General features: G+C 41.4%; 1 protein-coding gene across 2 annotated transcripts in view; it reads left to right on the forward strand.

Moving 5' to 3' along the window:
* Positions 1-7,742, forward strand: part of LOC110313357 (integrator complex subunit 6-like) — a 55,988-nt gene that overhangs the window by 16,660 nt on the left and 31,586 nt on the right. The window lies entirely within an intron of this gene.

Here is a 7,742-nt window from a genome sequence, read left to right on the forward strand (position 1 = left end):
TTCGAGACAGGGTTTCTTTGTATAGCCCTGGCTGTCCTGGAACTCACTCTGTAGACCAGGCTGACGTCAAACTCAGAGATCCACCTGCCTCTGCCTCCCGAGTGCTGGGATTAAAGGCGTGAGCCACCATGCCCGGCGACATTGAAAGGTTTTAAGTTGCACAAATATTTGGCATAAGGCTAAGGACGAGGACCAAGAGAAAAATCACTTGTCTTGTGGAGAGACAGATTTGATTGGAAAAGCTGGGCATATTTTCGTTCCATCATTCCATCTTGCTCATCTGTTTACTGACATAGGCCCAGCTCTCGATGACAAAGATGAACAGTGTCTAATTGAAAAAGAAAGTAAACTGGTTAAAAAATACTGTTGAAATTGCTTTATTTCAATGGTCTGGGTTGCTGCAGAGAAAACTTTCCCTAAACTTATGGAGAGCAGATGGAAAAAAGAAAAACTGTTTATCCTTCAACAAGAGAATTGATGGCCCTACTATATTTAGACTTTAACTTGGGACATCTGGGAAAATGCTCAAATTCGTTAATCATCTAGTTTGTAACTATCTAAAAAGAAGCTCAAGGTCGAGATTAGCCCTTTAGCATAGGCTTATGAAGAACAAATACTATCAGGCTGATTTCATTTCCTTTCATGCAAAACCAAATGTGTGTTGAGGAGGGAAAGCAACATGTATTGTCTCTCGGACATCAACAGCAGCCCTTGTTATTCAGTAGCCTTGAAGGCTCTCCTCAGCTGGGATGACTTGGACTATGCAGCTATCAGGAGAATGTCAAGATAGGCTGAGAAGCAACTGTGCTCCCAAAATGAGGCATGCAGTGGCTCGGCACTAAGTTGGGGACATTGGAAGCTCTGCTATTCAGGAGAGAAGGTTACTGACTGGTGTGTAAGAGAGGCTGGGTTGTGACAGTCTGTAACATGTAATGATTTATTTTTTTTATTATTTGCTCTTTGAATAGATCCACTGCTGATACCTTTCAATAGCTAACCATGCTAGAGAATTTCAATCATCTATTTTTTTTTCTGCTTATACTCAATCTACATACAGTTTGTAAGGAACATTTAGGCGCAGCTGTTCGCCTTTATGCATGACTTTGGATGGGAATGTTAATACTGTGTTTATTAAACATTTGAATTATCTTAAGTCAAGCAAGGTCACTAATATTTTGGAAAAGGATTACAAATGACCTTTAGAGCTAGAGCAGCCACTCTCAGAAAGGGCTCCAGCACCACTCCCACATCCCTCCCCTTCGAGCACCATGGATCTTCTATCTCCTTTACTTGTTGAGAATTCCTGCTAAGGTTTAATAGAGGGCAGAGTTTCTCTATTAAAAAATAAAGAAAAACCCTACATTAGGGAAGTGGTCTCTGGGAAATGGGATGCTGAGGCTTGGGGGTAGGCGGCTGCTAAATATTCCTCCATTTGAAGCCAGTGGAGAAATAGAAACAAGAACCAGCTAGAGTCCCTTTTGTTGTTTATTTTTTGAGACAAGGTCTGGTTTGCCTCCAACTCGCCCTTCTCCTGCTTCAGCTTTCCCAAGTGCAGGGATTACAGGTCCAACTCGCCAGTCTCCTGCCTCAGCTTTCCCAAGTGCAGGGATTACAGGTCCAACTCGCCAGTCTCCTGCCTCAGCTTTCCCAAGTGCAGGGATTACAGGCGTCAACCATGACAGTCAGCTCAGAGTTCTAAGTAACACCTATCTTCCTCATGAAGGCTTGACTAAGAATCCAATCTAGATGTATGTTGGTCTGTTTAGGACCAGGACTACCTACCTCATGGGCACTGCAGGTCAGAGAACAAAGCAGGCAATTCAAAGGGGCTTTAGCAACAGTCTGGGGAAGGTAGTGCTGACAGATTGGCTCTAAACTTGGCAGTTAGGGTAGAAGGTACAGATGGTGGTAGTAAGAAACCTTCATTGGAGCCTTCCCACCTCCAAGGAGACTCTCTACTGTGTACTGGTGCAACTGGGGAATAAGTAGCTAATGGCCAGTTAGGCAGAGCTGAGAACAGAATGGGTCACCAATCTACAGAAAGCCCTGTGTTCTTCTGTTGATATGAAATGGTATTTTGAGTGGGCTATGCAAATTTAAACTAGACCTAAATTAACATACTTTATAAGGCAGTAGGTGTTTTCCTTCTGTAGGTCAGTTTTACTTGAATGACTATTATAAGACATGGAATTATAGGGTAAGTAAATGTTTCTAAAGGATTGTTATGGGGTGTAGAATTGTGGGATATGAAAATTAGAAGGGATGTTAAGATGTTCAGAGTCTCACTGTGTAACCCTGGCTAGCCTGGAAAACTCTATGTAAACCTGGCTGACTACAATCTCCCATTGATTCATCTGCCTCTTCCTTTTTGAGTGCCAGGGTTAAAGGCATGTGCTATCATGCCTGGCTTAGGGCTGGTTTTATAGCTCTTTCATTTCTTGGATGAGGAAATAGTTCTCCAGACACTTATTCTGGACTGTGCCAGCTTAGCTGGTGACACCCACGACTAGACCAGGGTCATATAATTTTTGAATTTACTATCCAAACCCTAAGTGTCCTGAACTTAGCCATCAGGGAAAATAGGCTGGGTAACTTGAAATTTGAAAACTCTATTAACCTTGAACCTAGACATTAATCTAACAGCATGTGTATGAGACTACTTAGAGAGCATTCGTGAGAGTGTGTAGTGAAGTGGTTTTAGTGGGAGGGACATGCCCCAAGATTAGGCTCCCTTCCTTCAAGATCCTGGCTTGGCCTTGATAAACCTCAGTGTCTTCATCTAGAAAATGGATGTAACAATAGTAGTCCCCTTCTGTGAGCTTCTGATTCTGAGGCTAAGATGAGGGATATAGCTTAGATTCTGCGCTTTGCATAGGTGAGTTCCCTGTGAATGAGCACTGGTAAATACGGTCTGCCATTATTCACCATCCCCATCATTGAGACATCTTTCCAGCTTGATCCCTGAAGACAAAAAATGCTTCCTTTCGGACTTTGCTCATTCCGGGTTTACTTCTTGGCCCTAAACTTCCCTTCTCCGGATCTTTTATCATCTTCCCCTTTTAGGCCTGTCCCCCATGACTGAGTCAGAGCTTGTACATTTCAAATGTTTTTTTTTTTTTTTTTTTTTTTTCGGTTTACTCTGCCTTCATCCTGTCGCTATTCTGGTCCCGATTGCCCCAGTCCTGGATTACTCTACAGTTTCTTTTTCTGAATACTGTTTTCCTTCCTCTGGTCTGTTTTGGTTGTTACTTACCAGACTGATCTTTCAGAGGCATTGTTTTATCTTGTTTCCTCTGGCCCTGAAATCTCTAATGACTCCATTGTCTGCTCCCTCAAAGGCCAGCCCTCATGTCTGACCTCCTTGTCCTTAGCAGATTCGGCGACTAAAAGAAATAATACAAGGTCTACCATTCACAATTTAAAATATTCAAGTTGCAATGTTTTTAAAACACTCATGTGAATGCACACACATTTAGCCCTAGCACTTGAGAGGCTGAGACAGAAGGAACGGGCATTTACCTGGACTATATATTACACTACATCCGACTACTTTTGCTAGTATATTTTTTAAAGATTTATTTTATTCTTTAATTCCATATATGTGGGTATGTGCATGTGAGTGCATAAGTCCTCAGAGGCAGAGGACTAAGATCTGCTGGAGCTGGAGTTAAAGATGGTTGTGAGCTACCCTGCACTGTGTTGAATTCAACTTATATCCACTACAAAACCAAGATGTGATCCTAAATGCTCAGACACTTCTCCAGCCCCTTATTAGTTCATTTTAACTGAATATGTCTCAAAGAGTATAATTTAAGTATAATCAATATAAAACAAGTAGCAAAATTGTATATGCTATTTGGGGAAGAGTCTATATGCTCAGACTCTCATGCATAGATCCAGGGAAGTAATTCTGTGGGAGACCTTGCCTATCATGGGAAGAGCCCTAGGTTCCGTCCTCTGCATCACGAAAAAAGGTGTCTATATGTTTTCTGTTCGTATATCACATCTTCATTTTGACTACCCACATTTCAAGTCACATGTTGCTCTACTTGTTATTGCTGTCACTTCCAAACAAACAAACAAACAAACAAATCTCAACTCCTCCCTGCTTGTTCAAATAAAATAGAATGACAGGGGACCTATTTGGTTGGGCTATTCTAGCCACTATGTGAAGTGTGAACATACTTTATAAGTGTAATTCTGCAAGAATGTATGAAAGATATTGTCTCATAGGAGAGTAGAATGTCTTGGAAGTAGAATAATTTTAAAGAAATGCCTGGCTCCAGGTACAGCTCGGTGGTATAATGCCTGCCATGAGGCCAGAGGTCAGTCCTCGGTCCAGATAAAAGAAACTCTTTTGCATTAGTGGCTGGGACTGTAGAGTGTGTGCTTAGGATTCAAGAAACCAGAAATTGAATATCTGTACTTCTAAAAAGGAAAAGCACATTAGCTGTCTTGAATTAGACTGTGAAAACTATAACCTCACACAATGGATGGAAAATATTAACATGCCCTTTTGCCTACTGTTTCATCATAATGGTTTTTTAGGGAGAAATTAGTTACATCTTACTAATGTAACCTTATTATTTCCTAATTTTTTTTGCCTTTTTGAGATAAGGTTTTCTCTGTGTGGTCCTTGCTGTCATGGAACTCACTCTGTAGACCAGGTTGGCCTTGAATGCAGAGAACCACCTGCCTCTGACTTCCAAGTGCTGGGATTAAAGGCCCACACCACTATTGCCTGGGTGGTTCTATATTTTTTTTTCTAAATTCTATCTCCCAGTCCTTCTTCCTTATGGAAAATGGAAATAGGGTCATTTACTTTCTTTCTTAAAATAGGATCCAGGCTGCTATCAAGAAAACCATTGCTCCCCACACTCGGTGGTACTCAAGTATAGAATGACTTTAAACTTTTCCATGTTGTCCAATTCAATATAAAGGCTAAGAATTTAGGTAAAAGCAGATGTCAGATATTTAGATGTTGAAACCATTTGTAAAATATTTTCAATCTGTGCTATTAAAGGACATTTTAAGGAGTAAGTGTAAAATCCAGGATGCTCACAGTCCTTTATACACCAGTGAGTTAGCCCTCTCTGACCCAGTGCCTCGTGCATGCTAGGCAAATACTACCATTGTGCCACACCTCCATAAGTTTCTTTTCCTAGTTAGTTTCTGTCTGGCTGCTCTTGAGAAAAGATCTCAGTGTGTTGATTAAGCTGGTCCTGTTCAGGTTGCCCTTAAGCTTTCAGTCCTTCTGCCTCAGTTTGCTAAGTGCATGCTCAGCTGCCTGTTAAACATTATGAATATTTATTGGTTTATTTATGTATTTACTGTGTGCATGTGGTGGGTGTGAACATGCCTCCGAGCATGTGTGGAGGTCGGAGGCCAATGTTCAGGAGACGTCTTCCTCTTTCTGCTACATGGATCTTAGGGCTGAAACTCAGGTCAATTTATGTATCCATTTGTGTGTATGTGTATCTGTGTGTATGCATATGGTCATGTGAGCCATGGTGCACATATTCAGGTTAGAGGGCAAATTATGACATTCAGTTTTCTCTGCTACTGTGGGTCCCAGGGATTGAATTCAAGTTGTCAGACTTGATGGCACACACTTTTACTCTCTAAGTCATCTTGCCCCCTCCTTTTGAGATAGAGGTCAGGCTGGCTGGCCTTCAGTTTCATTTAGAGCCAAGCTGGGCTGTCTCTACCATTATGAGTGCCGTGTTTACAAAGAAGGTGCTACCACATTTTAAAAATAGTTTGTTCTTTAAATTCTTTTCTTTTAAAAGATTTATTTATTATTTATATGTAAGTACACTGGATCTGTCTTAGACACACCAGTAGAGGGCGTCAGATCTCATTACAGATGGTTGTGAACCACGATGTGGTTGCTGGGATTTGAACTCGGGACCTTCAGAAGAACAGTCAGTGCTCTTAACCACTGAGCCATTTCTTCAGCCCCCTGTTCTTTAAATTCTTAAACCCTTCTTGATTCTTTGTGAATTTTGCATCATGCACCTGAATCCCACTCATCTCCCCCCTCCTGCATAGCCATCCGATACCCTTGCCACCCCCCCCAAAACAAAAATAAATGTTAAAATAAATATAATAAAAAGAAGCTATCTCGCCACGGAAGCTGCCGTCTGTCTACCCTTTTGACTCAGCAGCTTTCGTTGCAAATGTTCAGTGGTCTGGTTCAAGGCCTCTGGCTTCTGCTACACTGTCAAGATTGGATCCCACTGGGACTCCTCTCAGACAATCCTGTAGTTGCCCCAAGGTGTCACCATGTTTAACAATGTTGATGAGTTTTTAAAGTAATTTCCAAATAGCACACTCATTTCTCTTTAGTCATTCCCCGACCTGTCCTGTGGCCCTTTAGGAGTTCAACAATTAATATAAATGTAAACATAAGTTTATAGTGCGAAACTAACATTGCTGAATGAAGGATTCCCTCATTCATAAGTTTTCCCAAGCCAGAAACTCAGACGTAACTCAGACCTTCTCCCACCCTCATTCCGCTAAATTAGGTGCGGTATCCATACAACTCTGCCTTTTGAAGTACTTCACTGGTCTGCACTAGGCTCTCATCCTTGCCGCCCTAGTTCGGGCTTTCATCACTTTCCTCTTAGCTATTGCAACAGTCTCCAAACCAGTTTTCCTGCCTTGAGCTTCAGTCTGCCCTCCACCCCTCAATTTAGTCTCCAACTCTTAGCAGAGCCATCTTGCTAAAATGCAGATCTGATCACACCGCTCCCCTAATTAAAAAGAACAGGGAGTTCTTCCCAGGGCTGCAGATACAATCCAAACTTCTGAGTGTGCTGTACAAAGCATTTAATAGTCAGAGCCCAAATTATCCCATTAGCCTTGACTTCTGCCATATATCCAGAGCAGTAATAGTATTATTAGTGGTTCTCCAGTAAGACTCGTCCTTTTAGGAATATTCTCTTCTTTCTACTTCTTGCATCAACGAGACATGTCATCTTCAGGCTTGTTCTAATGTCCCTTCATCTCCACACTGGTCATTTGTTCTTTTATCCTTTGTGCCTTATTGTTCATTGAGAGACCATGAGACTAGAATACTATTTGTTGTAGTTGTATTGATAATGAGCATTATGACTTTAGCTAAACATGAAATATTAAATTACTGAGCTCATGTCTGCATTACTTGCTCTTTTTGCTTCCAACTGTACTGCCCTGGTTGGTGTACCATCAATGTTCAATCTATTGTCTTTGTCCTTGGGGTCCTCCAGGCTCAAGAGACTGATGTTTCAGTCTTCCATGTTGCCAGACTGTGCTTTCTGCATTCACCGTTGCTGGCAAGCTCACTCCTTTGTGACTTCCTGAAAGCTCCTGTCATCTATGGATTTCTCTTCTTGTGTCTCACGTTGCTTTGGTTTTAGATTCACTGCTGACCAAACAGTACAATCCTTTCCTTCCTCCAATTCTACAGACTAATTAATCTCAGCAACAGTGGGCTGTTAACCTTGAGGTTTTGGTTCTTTGCTGCTATTTATAGCCTCTGGGGGTGCCCAGAATCTGTTACCTCACTGCAAATCCTTTTCTTTTTCTTCTTATTCTAGATTTGGAACCTTCTGAAGTTTAATAGTGTCAATAGCATTATCTCCAAATAAATAGGGCTCTGCTTCATCTATCATCTATCTATCTATCTATCTATCTATCTATCTATCTATCTATCTATCTATCTATCTATCTATCTATCTATCTATCTATCCATCCATCCA

This window comes from Mus pahari, chromosome X (assembly GCF_900095145.1).
Source record: "Mus pahari chromosome X, PAHARI_EIJ_v1.1, whole genome shotgun sequence".
NCBI lineage: Eukaryota > Metazoa > Chordata > Mammalia > Rodentia > Muridae > Mus > Mus pahari.